General features: G+C 39.1%; 1 protein-coding gene across 1 annotated transcript in view; it reads left to right on the forward strand.

The window, feature by feature from the left end:
* The first annotated feature begins 235 nt into the window (after window positions 1-235).
* The window catches only part of LMO1 (LIM domain only 1), a 218,901-nt gene continuing 200,963 nt past the window's right edge, over window positions 236-18,173 (forward strand). The window contains exon 1 of the mRNA XM_085550149.1: window positions 236-304. The gene's annotated coding sequence lies outside the window, so the exon portion shown is untranslated. The remainder of the gene's footprint in view (window positions 305-18,173) is intronic.

The following is an 18,173-nucleotide window of genomic DNA, read 5'->3' on the forward strand; positions in this document are numbered from 1 at the left end:
CTTAGTAGTGAAGAGAGTTTTTTATCTTAGTTTCCCTTTTGTTTTTTCCATTATGCTTTCCTCATTTATGATTTTAGCTACTAATCTAAGACATTTTGGAAGCTGTGACTTCTTAAAAGCCAAAAAAAAAACCAAACCCCCCAAAAAAACCAACCCTGCATCCAAAGCATACTAAATATGTTGCCAAATTGTTTACTTTAACTGGAGTATCTTGTATTTTTGTGTTACAGAAATGCTGTTGCTGGTTCAGCCTTGGTGAGAGAAAGAGATGGGGTATGTTGTACATCGGTGAAGATGGTGTCCGGTAAGTCATGGATTGGATTCTATCTGAGCACTCATTTTAGCCTTAAGGTTTAGAGTATATCTGTGAATATAGTGCTAATGTTTGTTATTTCTCTGATGGATCATCTGTCTAAAAATAATAATTGAAAAGTACCTTCTGAATGTGCAATATCAGCTTATCCCATGGGGATAAATATGTATCTGGAAGATCTTGCTTATGAAAGGGAGATACATGGAAGTGTTGCTCCCTTTTGGTAGAACATCCATCCAGCTTGTATGTTGCTATGGAGTGACAAAGGTTTAAAACTAAAAATTGAAAGTCTGTGTCAGTGGATGTGTCTGGGAAGAAAAAGCTTGTTGTGGCTGTAGGGGAAGAAAAATTACAGATGAAAGATGCTCATTGCGTTCTATAATAATATGTGTGTGTACTGAAAGTGCTTCAGTGGTGGAGTTAGAAGAGTTACCCTGTAGAAGTCAGCTCTGAAAAGTGCAAAACAAACCAAGGCATTATTACTGCAACAGATAGAGTTAAACTCAATTTTGTCTTTAATTTTTTGTATTGTGGAGACTTATTGGTTTGGAACTGCAACTAACTCAAAGGCGGCATTCTTATATGTGACAAGGTTTGGAAAATGAACAGAAATGTGGTTTGGTGTGGAAAAATTCGCTTCTGCTGAACAGTTACTTCACACTGCTTATTTGCTGAAGATGCTGATTTGAGCTCCATAACAGTGGGTATAGTTCAGGTGTCTTCAACAAAACATGAGATGTAGATGTATAAATCTGGGGAAGTTACTGTAGATTCACTTTACAGTCAATTGAAGAAAAATGGGCACTTTCAGAGAGTGATTCATCTCAGCCTAAAATAGGCAAGTCAGATGAATTGTCCCCTGGAGATGCCTGTTTATCTCCATTGACTGTAGAAAAGCCTACAGTGACAAACTCACAATTAAACGTCTACCCATTGGATGTCTAAAGCTAGGTTAGATGATTCTCATCGTGTTAATAAGGACAGGCTCTGCCAGCTGTACTGCTCTTGAGTGACACCTCTCTTGGGAGGCATTCTGGTGGGGCTTTTTCAAGAGTGAATTGAGAAGGTCTGTCTGAGAAATTCTGGGGATCCTGAAACAGAAATGATTCCAATGCTGATTTGAAGCTTTTATTTCTTGTTTAGATTCAGTGGTGCTTGATTTTCTTGCAGTTGAATGTAGACAATTGTTGCTACCAATTTTCTTTTGTGGAATCTTAAAATTGGCACTTCATTTTATTCTGTGCAGTGTTCAGGTGGCTATCTATCCTTTTCAAAAGCATATGACTGTCTGCTATTTGTTGTCCAAATTTCCTTTCCCCGTTTTCTGTATTGCAAAGTATGGACTTACCTCCCTGTTAGCCTGGTAAGCATGCTGGGATGTGGGAAGAGGGAGTTTTTAAAGAGTGGTAAAGAATGCTACCCTTGGAGATAGTCTCTAAAGCTGAGCATCTAGCTACATTCACAATTGAAATCCTTGCCACGTGCTTTTGTTGTTTTATTTAACACTTGTTATTAATGGGCTCATTCCAGGGAGGGTGTAATGTTACAAAAAGATTTGAAGTCTTGATTCTGTGTAGTTTGCAAATTAGGCAAGCAAGAATTATCAGAAATACTTTAGCTTAAAAAGGAAACAGCCTGGTCATTCAGCTATGCTGTGATACAATATTTTCAGCCTTTTAGGTCACTGGATTATTTTCATGCTCAACTTCATGATGTGCAAAACAATTTGAACATAACAGACACGAGGACTTTTTTTTTTTCCAAGGAGGAAGGAAAAAGTCCCAGTAGTATCCATGACTTTTTGTGTATTTTCTATTTCTCAGAGAACCTGCCATGCATATCATAATTAGAACTTTGTGCTTGAGGTCATACTGGTTCAATGAATTTATACCTGAGCTGATGCTTTGTTACGGACAAAGCTGATGTTTTGTTCTGCGTGTTCTGACAGTCTCAGATGGGCCAAAATGGCTCAGTGGTTCAACATGCTTGTCACCCTCTTCCATCTATTAAACTTGTTTTTGTGTTTTGAGACATTTTTAAAAGAGGACAGAGACTGTCCCAGCTTCTTGAGTATTTGAAAGCATTTTATTTTTAAAAAGCAAATAAACCCACAGAAAACAAACAAAAACCTCAACCTGCAAAACAAAAATCCAACCAACCAGATGTAATGGTGAAAGCTTAAGCTACAGACATTGGAAAATGAAGATGTGTACAGACTTGCTCATGAGTTCCCAAGTTAAGTCCCTTCTTATTTAACACTGTTCAATATTACCTACCACCCCCAAATGCTCTTTTACAGAAAATGTTGCCATGAATTTAGCTGTTTGTAATTTACCAGGAAAATGAGGAAGATGCATGGAGAAGCCAGGCTTCATTATTGTACTGGGATTGTGTACCTACTAGCAGAAACAATAGGATTTCTGAACAGACAACGTCAGTAAACCTTCGTATGATTCAGATTTAAGCAGGTGTGTTGTATAACACTCTCTATCCTTCACTGAACAATTCTGAAATGAGACAATTTTGAGGGGGTTCATAGTAGTGTACATGTTGCTAATTGGTCGTGTGTTGCAACCACATCAAGCAGAGGAGGTCCTGGATGCCGACGTGCATCAGCTCAAGAGCTTATCAGAACCAGCTCTGTGCAGTGTGAGCTGCTTTGTGTGTGTTTACTTTTAAGTTAGTTCTGTGTTAAGTCTTTGAAAAGAATCTCTGAAGGCTATTCCTTGCTTCTGTCATTATTTTCCTATGGATTAATTTTGAAATTCTTCCACTGTTTAAGTGGATTTATCTCTAACATTTGTAGTAAAGAATAGTGTATTTACAAGTAAGAATGTGCTGTGTGCAGAAACTGAATGGTCAGACTTGACGAGGTTACCCTGGAAAAACTGGATGTGGTGTGTTATTGGCCTAATTACCTTGTTCTTGTTGAATTCAAATTAGAGTGCAATTAGAAACAGGCAGTGATTTGAGCAAACACAACAAAAAAGAGAAGCAAGATCAAGTGAGATGGAAGGGCAGGCATCTACTCATCCTAGTGAAAGCAGTATTTAAACGAAGGCAGTCTTGGTAAGTCTTACTAGTGGCTGGACTGGGGGAAGTCAACAGAAATATATTTTGGTAGTGTGGTGTGGTAACACAGAACTTACATGAATGCTCTAGTTTGGGAGCAAAGTGAGGTGCTGGCAGTGGGGTGCCAGGTGGGTGTGGGAGCTTCCAGGCCTGCTCCAGTGGGTGGCTTTGCTTGCTGGTGCCAGGAAGGCCCAGGAGGCCAGGGTTGGACTACAGTGGCAGATAAGACATCTGATGGCAGTTAGTAGCCATGCAAATATCTCATACCATGCTTTGCAAATCATCTCTTTCAAAGGAATGATAGTTTTGGTGCACCTAGGTGTCTTTAATACGTGGAATGCTCTTCAAAACTCACGTTGCCAGATGCAAAGGAATGATGTTCTCCATATAGTATTAGATTTTTTGTGCCTCCTAAAAGACATACACAGTGAGTTTCTAGTGTTCTTGACTTACCAAACGTGTTTTGCTTTGTTTCAAACTCAGCTACCTTGTTTTTTACTTCTTTCTTTCTCTCCATCATACCAGATTTGTCTTTCATTTACATGCATCTAAAACATGTTTTCTAGTGAACTTTGTAGGAAAAACAACCAACCAACCCAACATATGGAAGAAAATTTGAATGCAATGAATTGTGTTGATAATTCTCTCATCCGTAGGCTCAGCGAGAATGGTGGAACTTGTCAGTGTCATTATGGTAGCCCTGGCAATATAATCTTTGGCTAGTAATTGTGTGGTAGGGTGCAGAGAGTCTTAACGCTTGGTAATTTTAGGTAGTTTTAGAGGTCAGTGCTAAGTTTCTGCTGAGATCTTGTGTGTGTGTGTGTGTGTGTGTGAACTTTAAACTTAAGTTTCTTTTTTTTCCCCAATCATCTCTAGAATTACTTCAGAAAGGGGAAATAGAATTTAAAAAATAAATCAGAATGCAAGCATGCAGATGAAACTCTTACAAAAAATTCAATGACTGAACTGAATCTTGAGCTAACTGAAACCAACAAGGATTTCATAATGTCAGAATGGACGAATAAGGATGTTGTTCAGATTTGTGGCCAAAAATTCAGTTTGGGCTTAATATTCTTGTGATTTTTGCATTGTTTTTCTTTAGATGATGTATATACATGGATGGTAGCATATTTAGCTGTAGTTCTAAATCACTGCATGCACCATGTGTGACATTGGGATGCTGTGTCACATTTTATTCCTAGTGAAATTGATGCGTGTTTGTACGTAGCCTGCAGTTTCACATGCTGCCTGGAGATGGAAGCTGCTTGCTTTGACAAGGTCACTTTGGAAAGGTGTCAAGATTCCCTGAGTAAGAAAGCCAGAAGGCCAGAGGTGACATTTCATGAAGACAGTCTGGGATTCCCTTTCCCTAGAAAAGACGAGAAAATGAATGTTATGGAGTTGAAAATATTTCAGCTTTTCTGTAGCCTGGAAAATGTTACTCATGGGCAATATTCTGTTAATGACCACTATTGGGCCTAATGTTCAGCACATGTAAATTAGTGTTTTTCCTTTGACCTCAGTGGAACTAAGCCAGTATGCAGCACTGGAGAATCTGTCCCCTCAGCTTTCTGTAAGAGCTAGTAGTGAATTTAGATATGGGGCAATAGCATTGTCTGTCATAGCTCCAGTTTCCAGGACGGAAAGAAAATTAGTGTTCATATTTGTCGCATCAACACGAGACCAGGTTTAACTGTGAAAGGGAATCTAAGTACATTCAATGTTTCTGTATTTGAATTAATGGGCTGGCTTTGTTTTGCAGTGACTGTTTTCTTTGTCAGACCAAAACTTTGTAACTTCTAGATAGTCAGCAATTTCCAAAGCTTCTAACGTCGCTTGGGCAGCTGGGATGGAGTAAATGGAACATATTAACCCGAAAAAGATCCTAAATTTACGCTTTTTGATGCATTTTCTTTCATTCTTTTTTTCTTTAAGAGTCGGTCTCCTGCGGGGGCTCTAAGAAATGGGATGAGCTCTGTGAACTGGGTACATTCCTTCTGCCTTTCTATTCTGCTCCCATTCAGCGCTTGTAATGGTAATGAAGTCTAATTACAAATGCATGTGACTGCCTGTTGTAATCTGTCAGTGTGTTTCTGAAAAACCTTGTGCCAGTTCAGTATTGGTCATTAGATAATAAGGATTGATAAAACGTAAGGGGCAAAATGTTAAAAATGCTACTATCGATTAGAACGCACCTTAATAATGAAACCATGGGCCTGGGGACGAAAGCCATGGATCATTTTGACAATTCGGCCTTAGATTGTGGATGAGACAGAGTGGGGACAATTAATCCCTCAGAGCCACAAATCACAAATAAAGTAGTTGCAGCTCATTACAACCTGACCTTGCTAAACGGCCTTGAAAACATAAGTGACCTTCTAGTATTTGAAAAGATTACAAAGATCTATTGAGAAATATCTTTAAAAAAATATTTTTTAAGTGTTTGGGAAGCTCATGACTTAATTTTTAACAGAAATGTCTTGATGAAAGAAGCTTTTAACTTCACCACCTTTCATGAGCTAAATTGCGAGCACCTCATGGAACTGAAGGCAATACTGTAGGGAGATGTTTGGGAAAGATCTTAAAAGTCAAAAGTCTTGCTCTGTGCAATTAATCAGTGGAAGAATGTGCTACAATAGCTTCGAAGAGACAATGGTTTCAATGAACTATCTGGCAATTCCAGTTAGGTATTTTATAAATGATCTGGCATTAATGGAGCACTGCATAATTACAGGAAAACATACTCCTTTGTGTTCTGCGATTACGTCCCATCTTAAAACTGGGGAATATGTTCAGCTAAGTGTTTCATGAACTCCTCTCTGCTCCTTCTTACTTCTTTTTAAAATATCCTGACATGACAATGAGGTGAGGGCATGCAATTTGCATTTCTGCCCATTCACATGAGCTGCAGATGTTGTTTGACTAAGTGGAGTCATGACTTGAATACCTTGCCATGGGCTAATGTGCATGGAATTCACGAAGTGTTCAGATGTGTTGTTGTGTGACTAATCAAAGATTCCGTGATAAATAGCTCAATTCCTAAATGTTCTGTTTAGAACTGTACACAAAGTACTGAGTTACTAATAGTCCAGTTTAGTTTCATCCAGGTTTAGCTCTTATATGTTGTTCCTACTGACTGGGTAAGATGGCAGCATTCCTTTATTTCATTCTTGAGGAGAGGTAGTGTTCACAGTCTCTGGTATTGTAGTTGGGCAATGTGTTTGTACTGCTGACTTGGTGCTTTAAACTGGGCTCATGTGTGACTTGTTGCTTCTTACTACTTTTCAGTGTATCTGAATGAGATGTTTCTAAATGTCTTCAATATGTATAAAAGTAGGCCTTCCCAGAATACCACTTTTCTCACAATACCCACTTCTTTGTAAATACAAGAAACTTGTGGCTTTTCCTTGCCTATTCTAGACAAGAGAGGATCTCACAATGCTTAAGGCTACCCCTTAAGAATGCTTTACCCACACACCTCCCTGGTTTTGGTAAGAGAGATGCAAACTGTGACTTTGGAAATGGCCACGTGGCTGCTGGCATTAAGGAGAATAGCTCTTAGTTCCACATCTCTTTTTCATTTAGGGAACAAGGTCAAATGTCATATTGTAATATGGAAACAGCAGATGATCATAGATCTGCTGAAGCATGCTGTCCCTCAGAAATGACACCTGGTAGGTAGTATTTTCTGCAATGGTTCCTTCTATGAGATAGCCCTAAAACTTTAGCCTAGTGCAGAGGACATTGCAAGAGATGGTAGAATATATAATAAGCACAGCTGAGCTCCATGCATGGAGTAGATGATTTCAGTCCACTGGCTGCGTAGGAAGTGAGGTGAAGAAAGATCCACTCTGCTGCTAAAGGAACAGCCTGCTATCACAACAGCTGGATTTAGGGGAACCTTCAAGATTGTTTCACACTGTTATTACCCAGGGTGAGTTTCAGCCATGCTGGATCTTTCACCTTCATGCTAGCCTTGGATGATGATCCTTTCTGCATTGTAAGTGGTAGAGAGATGGCTGTGCATCCTCACCCTGTGTAATATACTGCTGTTGGCTCTCTGCTTCTTTCATCAGCCTGGAAGGCAGATGAATAAAATGGTTAAATCTAAAGCCATGTTTGTTACTTGTGCCGTAATACCTAAGGAAAAACATAACCTATCCTGTTGCTTTAGTAGAGCAACTAGATACGGTCAGATAGTGTACATTTTCAACAGCTTGATCTCTGAGCTGTCATGCTTTTTGTGTGACAGCTCCTTTCTTAACCTCCACGGAGGAACCCCAGCTACTTTTCTGAGACTTCTGAAGAGTTTCAGCTGTGAGGTTCTCATTACAGTGAAAGACATGGTCACGCATTTGTAGGTATACACAGAGGGCATGACACAGCTCAACTACTGGAAGTAGGACTGGGAATCAGCTGGAATAAAATGATTCCTTGTAATATAAAATCATTCAACCATTTATGTAATAAATTCAGCAAGGCACCACACATAATCCGATATAGAAGAGTGCGACCAGAACAACTACAGCTACTCCTTTGATACATCAAACTTCTTTTTGTGAGGAGATAAAAACAGGAGCTCTGATATCATCAAAGGTGTTTTAAGAATAGAAACAAAAGTTTCCTTTACCTCTCTTTCTTGAGGGCTTCTCTTGGTGGCTAACCAGATAAGACACCTTTTCCTTTAGCATCTGTTACTTGGGGTGATTGTGCTGATGTGCTCTTTACTTTTACCCTCGTATCTTACACAGGCACATGTTGCTGTTGAACTTTGCATTAGTGTCAGACTATGAAGCATGTGCACCACAGAGCAAGAAAGAAAATTCCTGCCACTTCTCTGCTGAACTGAAGTATCACCATATCAGCCCCTTATCTCTGAGTTCCTTCTGCCTTCAAGGATGATGCTTTTCTTACTTGGATTCAGTTTAGTCTTCTTTGTGTTCTTCCTACTGCTTGTTGTCTTCATGGTATTCCATTTAATTCCTGGTTTCTATGGATCAGTTTATCTCCATATTTGCTAGGGAATCTGATTTTTAGGAAAATAAGCCTTCTAGAAGGGTACTTCAGGGCCAAATCTGCTAAAGCTACAGAGTCTGTCTTCAGTAAGGCGAGATGCCAAATTAGTCATTTTTGTATTAAAGTCTGAAGAACTAGAAGTAGAAATCTTTGAAGTAGCTGAGGACTTTAGGTGTTTTCAACAGATGGAGAGAAAAAGTGATTTTTAAGGTGGAAAGATATGAGTAAATACCTCATAGTACCAGCCCTATATTTTGGTATCAGTGCCATTCCATATAATGCATCGTTACAGGCTTTTTTTTTCCTCTTCCCTTCTGTACTTTTTTTTTTTTTTTTAAACAACATATGGAATAACAGATTAAAGGGTACAGAAACATGAACACTGCAACAAAGCCAAGAATTCAAAAGTTAAAATTTTAAACACACATATATACACATATAAATACTATCCACGAACCCTTAATTGGGCCCCCTTGTGTGTATACATTTTGATAGTGCCTCTAATTACATGGTCACACACTGCTTTTTCCCACAGCCCCCTGCATAGTTCTGTGCACTAAGTGGAAGGTGTTTGCTGAATGAGCACAGCTTTAAGTTGTTTTTATTCTCACTGTGGCTCAGGTAGTCCCAGGCTTGCTGTACTGTATGCTGCTCAAGACTGAGGCTGAGCACAGAATTGCTGATTTCCTCATGGGTTTTTCCTTGCTGTGTGTTTTACAAACAGTAACACTTATTTTTGAAATGTGTTTACTTTGAGATGGCCAATGAGGCTCTTCTGCTTTCACATTTGAGACATAGGAATGCTGGGTGGTTCAAACATGGAGCTGCAGGGCCCTGGTGTTTTTGCAGTTCTCCACAGTGCAATGCGTCTAAACCTGTCTGTCCACAGACTCCAGTTTGCTGCTAATGAGTGCAGTCTCATGTGATTTGGAGCTCTTTCTCAGGACCCAGAAAGTAAAGATGCTGCAAATAAATAACAAACTGTGTGGGAAGGCTAGTGCAAGTAACTTGCCTTGAGTTTTTTCAGGATGAAGTGGTCGATACTGACCCTAATCTGCACAGGCAGAACTCAAGAGTGCTAACCCTGTGATCATTCAACCCCTGGCTTAGTCCCTTGACTTGCTTATCTTGTATTTCCAGGTCCCTTCTAAGAGCAGGTGAAGATTGTATAGGCAGGCAATCTCCTTCTCTGCTCAGGCCAGACCCAGAGCATTGGTTTGAGAAGAACAATGTCAGGATCACCTGGGAGAAGAAGTCGTTGTGTCTTAACAAACATACAGTGGGTGGGGTCTGAATTAAGATTATGCAGAGGATGTTAATGATGTCATCTCAAAACCTCTGAGTACTTTACTTTGTGACCTTGGCATTCTTCTAATATAGTTTGTGTGTACATGTGTTTAATATCTATTGTTTTTTCTCTTATAAAAAGATTCTAGCAGGCTGTACTCTTCCAGTACTTTTATAAAAATTCTGAAGTTGCCTTTCTGAACAGGGTTTTGAAATCAATATAGAGAGAGATGCTAACAGGAGGTAAACTACAAACCACAAACACTTTCAATAGGATAGCTCTTTTTATATCACATTTGATATCATTTTCACAGCGTGATCTCTACTTTCATACTGTGATAGCTTTTACCTGGAGTTTAGATGATTCATTTTTGTAGTGGATACTTAACTTTTATATGAGGAAAATGCAAGAGAAGCCAGCACAGCATTAAATGAACTATAGTTGCAGCATTAAATGAACTACAATACAGTAATAACATAGAATGCTCAGATCTTTGCCATCACACAGGGTTGGACTCATGAGTGCTCTATTGATCCATTTGTGAGCAGATATGGAAGTCTGGAGTTTTTCTCACTGCCTTTTGGCCTATCTAATTCAATTTTTACGAGTATATTGAAAACTTGGAATTTACTTAGTAATAGTTAGAAGTTCTTACAAGATACTGCTTGATAGTTAGCTCTGATTTCCTGTTGATTTGGATCACGGAGATTCACATGTCTACATCGGTATGTTTTCCAGTCCTTTTTTCTCTGAAGCTTTTTTTGTTGTTGAAGAAATTTAGCAGTCCTAACTTCTCACTGATTTTTGCAGAAACTACTTGCAGAGGAAGGTGAGCTTTTTGTAATTGTTTTTAATCTTTCATGTAGATAGTGATTATTCTTTCAAAGATTTTTGTGTGTTGTGTAGGGAGTGCATGAATTACATCTGATACAAATATATATATTTCTGGAAAATGAACAGTGGGGATGAGGTTTTCTGGAGCTACTCTACCTTGTTTCTGTCTTTACATACTTGCAATTTCATAGGAACCATTTAAAATGGAATTTTCCACATACGGTTCCCCAGCAGATTTTTCAAGTAAATGTCTCGTGTCTTCATATTTCTGAATAATGCAAAAATGCAAAACTGAAAACCATTGTTGTGGTGCTGCTGAAAGATGGGTCAAAGACAGAAAATCAATAACTTGCCTTATTTCCTCTGCTCAGCCCATCATCAACTTCCCTTTCTTCAAGTTTCCATCACACACTTTTCACTTGTCCTCACGAAGAAAGATGCAGGTAAAAGCACGCTTAAAATGGCCTGACAGTCACATGCTATTAGAAATCTGTCAAACACAAGACCGTTCATCAAAAATCATCTCAGTTTCTGAAAAGAATGAACAAACTGATTTATAACATAGGTCTGATAAGGTTGGACTCTTTTTTTTAATAGGGTTTAGGACTTGTGTGTAATTTAGCACTTATGTTAGAAACAAAAAAAAAAAGAATCCTTTCTTCTTTATTCTGGTTGAAACAGCCATTACTGAATCTGAAAGAAACAAAACATCTCCTGCCTTTTCTGCTGCTTTTATAAACTAAGGTTTGACCTAATTCTATCAAACGGCATCTTCTAGCATTGCAGTTGGTCAAAATGAAGGTGTTCATCCCTTTCTATATTTGTTATGATTAAATGCTTTAAAGTAGTTTTGAAATAAATGAGTCAATTGTTTAAGCAGTACCAGCTTTGCTAATAGGTGACAAAAGGTCCTATGCTGGAGTTTGTTGAACTGATACTCTTGCTTCTCCCCTGGGTTCTTTACTCATGTATTCAGAAAACCTTGAGGTACACCCCACAGAAGCTCAAATTCACACAAATGCATTCTAGAGAGTCCCTGATTGCACTGCACTAGTTTTTTCTTGAGTCCAGGAGTGAATGAGGTTTGCTTTCCAACTCAGTTTTTGTACACAGGCTCTTGAATGCAGCTTTCCTCACAATGTAGTTCTGTTTCAGGACTCTCATTTCTTCTTCTGGAAGTCAGGAGGGCATATTTTGCCTAAAATGTATTTTATGCTGTATGCATGACTGCAGTGCATGAATTCTCCCCAGTCTACCATTTAAAAATTGCATATCTAAACTTATTTCTAGGAGGTTAAATTATTTCTGTCCTTACATGGAATAATGTTATTTCCACGGCCACCTAACATAATTTTTATTTCTAATGTAGGGATCTTAGTCAAGGTCATAGCCTGTGATTACTAGCAGCTGTACAAACATGTTGTGACAGCTGTGCTCCAGAAAAGGAGCTGTAACTCCTGAGATGGCAGACTGTGCCTTAGAGATTCTGTCCCCTAATGTAAAGGTTTCCATGAAAATGCTGGGATGGGGGCAGCAGGGGTTGACTTGTACACCTGGAAATTCTGCACAAGAGCTCAAAATCTGGGACAGAGCTCTATGCTTTCCTGTTATTCTCTCACAGGAAGGGCAACTCTTTCTCCCCATCTTCCAGCCTGTCCTTCCTAAGGAGCCTGCACAGCCCCCCCCCTCTAGTGCAGTGCTCTGGTAAGCTATTCCCCTGTACCTCCGTGATGCCAGTGAGATTGCAGCCTTGCTGCCACACAGAGACCTCTAATTATTCCTCTTTGTTTTCTCCTGCTGCACGTGTTAGTGTTAACATGCACTTGAGAGAGGCAGCCAGTTGTGCTGATTTCATTGTTAATGCTTGATGTAGGTTGCTATCTGCTTTGCAGTGTTTGTTACAAGGTGTACTCCCCCACTCACATCATCCTGCATGCTTTGCTTGCCAACCCAGTCCACCACTTCCTCAGTTGCTTGTGGAATGATGTCAGAGCTGATCATCCTAAAAAGCATGTGAAACTATCTGTGTTTCACTAATGGGAAATTTAATGTTGCTAGAAGAACTGCTTTTTGGCTATGAGCAAATACATCTCTAAATGTTAAGTAAGAGTCTAAAGACAGTAAATCATGAAGTTTCTTTCTGGTGAGCTAGCATCTCCCAATATCAGCAGAATTTATCAAGGAGCTGGGGAGAGCTCACCTAGGACTTCATCTATGCTTGGAGTTGCCTCTGTGGCCTGCATCTTCTGCACTACGTTGCTTTTGAAAAGGGCAGTGAAGCAGAGCAGCGCCCCAGTAAGGACGTATTTGGGCCAGGATGTTGGCAATCTCCCTCTAGGATTTTTTTTGCGTGAGGTGGGGAATCTAATAAGAATCAAAGGTGGCCAGAGGGGAATCCCAAAGCTTTCAGATCCTAGATTCCCTGCAGTGAGACTTCAGTTGCCAGTCTTAACTTTGAACAAACAGGTCAAAGACTCCCTGTGACAGTCTTTTAATTTAATTAGACTTCCTTACATGATTAAAACTGCCTTTGATATGGTTTATTAACAGTTTCAATTCCAAATTAACATTTTACCACTACAAATTAGGATATTGCTCTCTGACCCCCTCCACCCCTTTTTTAATCTCCTTAAGAAAGGTTTTAAGTGAGTTGGTGTCTTGCAAAGAGAAAGAATGCAGGTTAAAATATGAGCTAAACATGTTTCAGAAATTAGTGCTCACCCTCTTTGATTGCATGCAGTGATTCCTTAAATGATAAAATTGTGTGTTATCAATAGAAGGGAAGGCCATGTTTTTTTTTTCCTTTTCCCAGTATGGATGTGGAAATGATGATGAACATGTGGAGGCCATTGATAATTGAGTGAGAACCTTGTCTGTGTTTGCAACATCCTTGCTATGAGGATTTTATTGGTTTTTTTTTTTTGTTTTTTTTTTAAGCAGTTGTTAATGATCACGAGGTGAAGTTTCTGAAAAATCAGTTAGCTTAAGTCTTAAACTGCATAGTGAGCCCTAGCAGGTGGTTTCAGGTCGAATCAGAATCTGTGTGTTCTTAAAGTGTGCTGTTGAGTTGCTGTAAAGAGAGCTAGATACAAAGTCAGATTCATTTCCCTTTATCTTCAGAAGAAGCGTAATATCAGTTTCACCGTGAGCTAGAATTTGCCCTGCTATCTGATTAAAACATTATTTACCAATAAAATATGGGAGTGTCTTGCTACCCACTCCCTTGCCCTGCACTTTGTGCAGTGGCACTCTGTCTTCAGTTGTGGTTCACGTGGAGTTGCATATTGGTGCAGGGCAGCTTCTGGCTGCCAGCAGAAGCCTGCTGAGGCATTTGAGCTGAGGGCTGTGATGATCTGTCTTACAATACTGGTGGTCATAGAAGGCTTGACATTGCAAATTAAGGGCAGTGAGCATTTCCCTCTCCATCTCTCAGTCTACTCACGTTCACTGCCTGAATCAAGAGTCAACTTTAGTTTTACGTGTAGGAGTTGTCAATAGGAGGAATAATTAGGCATCTGTCATTGAGTTAAACTTAATGAAAATACACCAAGAATTGATGGCGTGGCTTATTTTCAATCAGAATTAGAGAAATGGTCATTATGAGTATTCACTCCTCCACTCCTCTCATTTTTTCAAATGCAGCCCCTTATCACAAGAAAAATTCTCTCTTGGGCAGAGCAGTTGACAGCAACTCCTTAATCTGCTGATTCTGATCTCAGCAGCATCCTGAGTAGGGGGGGGAAATGTGTGCCTTTGAGCAGTAACAAACGGGGTTGTGGTACCTACCAGGTCTTAAACTGATTGTCTTTCAAAAGACTTAATTATGAGCAGGTGTTTATGTAAATGATGATTCTGCAATTTGTCTAATAGTGTTTTTCCCCTGCTCCTATTATTCATTTCACTATTTCAGTGGTGGCATCCAGCTGTGATCCAGATTTACAGTCAGACCATTCTTTATAGTTAAGTTCTTCAAAAGGTAATATTTCACTCAATAGCATCCAATAATGACATTTGCATTTTTCTGTATGTAGAAGTCACTTGAATGAGTTCTGTGTGCTTGAAGTAAAATAAATGACCAAGGGAGGTAGCCACGTAGATGACCTAATCAGCTTACTTTGTTCAGTGAAATAAGCAGAATGTCATGTTAGACAATATAGGCAGCTTTTCACTGCTAGAAACTACTGCTCAGAGAAATTAATTCTTTAAATATTTGTAGTGCTGCTAGTGAGCCTACCTTTAAAGATTTTGTGACTAAGCACATGTGCATTAAGCTATGCAGAAAATGGAATGCATCCCTGAGGATATCATATGTAGAGTATGTGCCCAAAGGAGAGTAATAGGTCTGAGCAGCTTGTGTTTAAGTGGTGTTGTAGTAGAGGTACCTGGGCTACCATCTTGCATCCCTTTACCAGAATAGCAGTGATTTCTTTGATCTGGCCAAACTTGCCTTGGAGTCACAGAAACTGCAGCAAAGGAGACAAGATCTGACAGATGCAACTCCAGAACAGCTTGTTGTAAACCCCCAGTTTTGAGGGACGTGAAGGGCTTTAGCATCACTGCTTGTCACCTTTCTTGTGAGGTGGCCTAATTTTCTACCTGTTTGGGCAACAGAACCTTACTGAAATCTCACCATACACCATTTTCCTGATTTGTAGCTTTCTTCTGAGCTGCTAGTTTTGTAGAACAATTGCAAGAGGTCTCAAGAATCACATGATTTTTAGAGTTCATCCTTTCTACTTCTATAAATGCATTTTAGCCACAGACAGGGTGCACGTTTTCATCCAGGTTATCTTTAAACTGTCTTGACTTCCTTTGTAAGTTGGCAGTTGGTGTGTGGGACCAAGGTAAGTGGGCAAAGGGAACCCATTCTCCTACACCAGGAGTCAGTGGGACATCATTGCACTAGATCTAACAGTTGCACTGAGCAACTATTTCCTAATCATCATTAGTCAGCATGGTTACCTGTTTTGGCAGGAGCTTTTTAATTTAATATCCACTTTTGATGAACTATTGTGGACAGTAATAGCAACTGACAGTGTGCTAATGAAATTACAGTGTTTTTGCTCACTTTTTCTTGGAATATTTTGAATCTTTCCTTTTCAAAAATACCCTGAACTGCTGCTGCCCAAAGAGATAGGGAATACAACAGAGGATGTGACCTTTCTGAATGTTTTCTTATCAGGCAGTGTAAGTACTGTATGTCCCACTAAGCTGCTTCAATAGAACCTTGTCAAGTTATCATGCTACTCGACATGCTGCTGATAATGAATACATAAAAGCTTTAGATATTGAAGACTCAGAGGAAATAAATAAGATTTACTGAAAAACTGCTCAACATATATCCCAGGGCCACATTTTTTTCCATGTAGGTTGTCTGCTTCTTTTGATCCTTTAGATAAATGGGATGATGCAGGAGTTTCAACTTCTTGAAATGTAAAGTGCAGATGTGGGTAGATAAATGGAGAAAGTAAATGGTCATCTATCTCCGTTGCAGAAAACTCAATTCCACTGTAATTGCATCAGTCTTATTCTTCCAAACTGACTGATATTTTGCTTTTCTGCTACCACACACTGCTCTTGCTGGTATCTGAAATATCTTCTCTTGTCCTGAATTTTGGGGAATGCTGGGGAAGAGTTTGTACTCATAATTTTACCCCGGCGTATATCAATTCTTTTGGCTTTAAGGAAATAATGAAAGCCATCAAAACAAAACCCACCAAACAACTAGAACCAGTAATATCCTTTGCATTACTGATATATGTCCTTCAAACCTGGGTATCAGAACGCACTTGCTGGGAGGCTGCTCAGGCTTTGTTTACTGATCCCTTTTCCCAACAGGTGGGAGTGGGTAAGGGTGGGAAACTACAGGATGAGTTAAAGATGGATAAGGAGACTTAGTCCTTCAACTCTTTTTCTGAAATAACATTTTGGTAGCCACATAGGTATCAAATGGTTGTGACTAGGTTATCTGGGTCTAGATAGCCACACTGGTTGAGATTTTATGTTTGCTTCATTAACAGTCTTTTGAGAATGGCAGCTAACAGTGCTGAGCAGGTGATTTGTTGCAAAGAAGCTTCTGAACTTTCGATGTAGTTTTCGATAGTTATCAAGGATTTCTTCAACGAGAACAGTTTGTGTGCTTTCAACTGTAGATGGCAACTTAATGCCTTCTGAATCTGATCTCCACGAAGTCTGACTTGGAAGAGCTGTACAACTTATGGCAGCTTCTTAAATATCTATTAAGGTATTATTAGTAATCTCTTCACTTTAAGAAAAAATAATAATAATCAAAACACAAAAAAAACCAAAAACAAAACCCTACACATTCTGTTCTCTCTCCAGTTCCTTGTTTTTCATTCCTTTAGTGAAGATGAGTTTGAGATTTACTTCAAGCTTACTCATTTAGTAGGCTACTATATGCTTTATGCAGAAAATGAGAAATTAATATTTTCTTCTAAAATGATTCTTAGCACATGCAAATTACTAACTTAAGAGGCACCTGTAGAAGCTGTTCATTATTTCCACCTTGTGCTCTGAAAACCCTCTTTTTCCAAAAGGCTTGTTTTCATTCTGGGCTCCCACTGTATGTAAAGAGACAGTCTTATATCTGGTATCTTTGGCTGAGGCTTTTTCTTGTGTTTAAAGTCACCTCTTGTGTTTGACTGATCAGGAGGAGGTGGGAAGCGCTATTAGAGCACAGTGGCTCTCTCAGTGGCTGTAAGCAATGATATCTAACAATGCCCTAAGGAGCTAGTTAAAAAGTACCTCACACACTCAGGAAAGCACTTTAATGTAACTGCATTAGAAACCTGTCAGTTGCTTGTTGGGCAAAACAGGCTTTTTTGTGCTATAAGGATTATTGAAGCATTTGTTACACAATAATTTGGAAATCATAATAAAACATTTCTAATTTTATTTCCCCCCCAACAAACAAGTAATGGGTGCAGCATGTAGCATGCCCAGAAAACACACTTTAGAGCCATGAAATCTTGTCCATTCTCCTAATTGGGAGGGCAGGGGGTTGTAGCTGGAGCTTTTTTTTTTTTCTTCTTTTTTTTTTTTTTCCAAAGTGTACTTTCCAGAAGTAGAATTTTCTAAGGCAGAGGTAGGAAATAACTTATTTGTATCTTTTCTACTTCACCGCTCCCTCAAACTCTTCTGCAAATGCATTTTAGTGTTGTTCAAATGACAAGTTAAATGCTCATGAAGTGTCAGAACTCCAGTAGGCGACTTAAATGTTCCCAATGTTCCCTTGTAACAGGAATTATAGTAAAAAGGTGACAGACAAGCCGAGGCTAGATTTTACAAATGTGAGTGTGTCTGGTAAAAGTGCTTTGCAGAGGGCATCCTTCTGTGCTTTCTACAGGCCAGAATCTTACATGGTTGAAGAGATGAGGGATGCTTGAAATCTTAAATGAATAAATCAATTTTTATTTATTTATTTATTTTTTTAATGTAAACTATTTCTTTCGACTGATAACTTGTACCATTGTAACTTCCTTCATGAATTCTCTTTGGAATTGGAGAAGTAGGAATCTGATCCAAATACTATATGCAAGCCTTTAGTAGCTATCAGGGAGCCAACAGTTGAATGTTAGGGGTGTGCTTGAGTCCAGGTACACAAAGCTGCGAGTCTTAATATCCTTTGGT

The sequence above is a fragment of the Coturnix japonica genome, chromosome 5 (assembly GCF_054131305.1).
Source record: "Coturnix japonica strain WE chromosome 5, WE-NBRP24, whole genome shotgun sequence".
Classification (NCBI taxonomy): domain Eukaryota; kingdom Metazoa; phylum Chordata; class Aves; order Galliformes; family Phasianidae; genus Coturnix; species Coturnix japonica.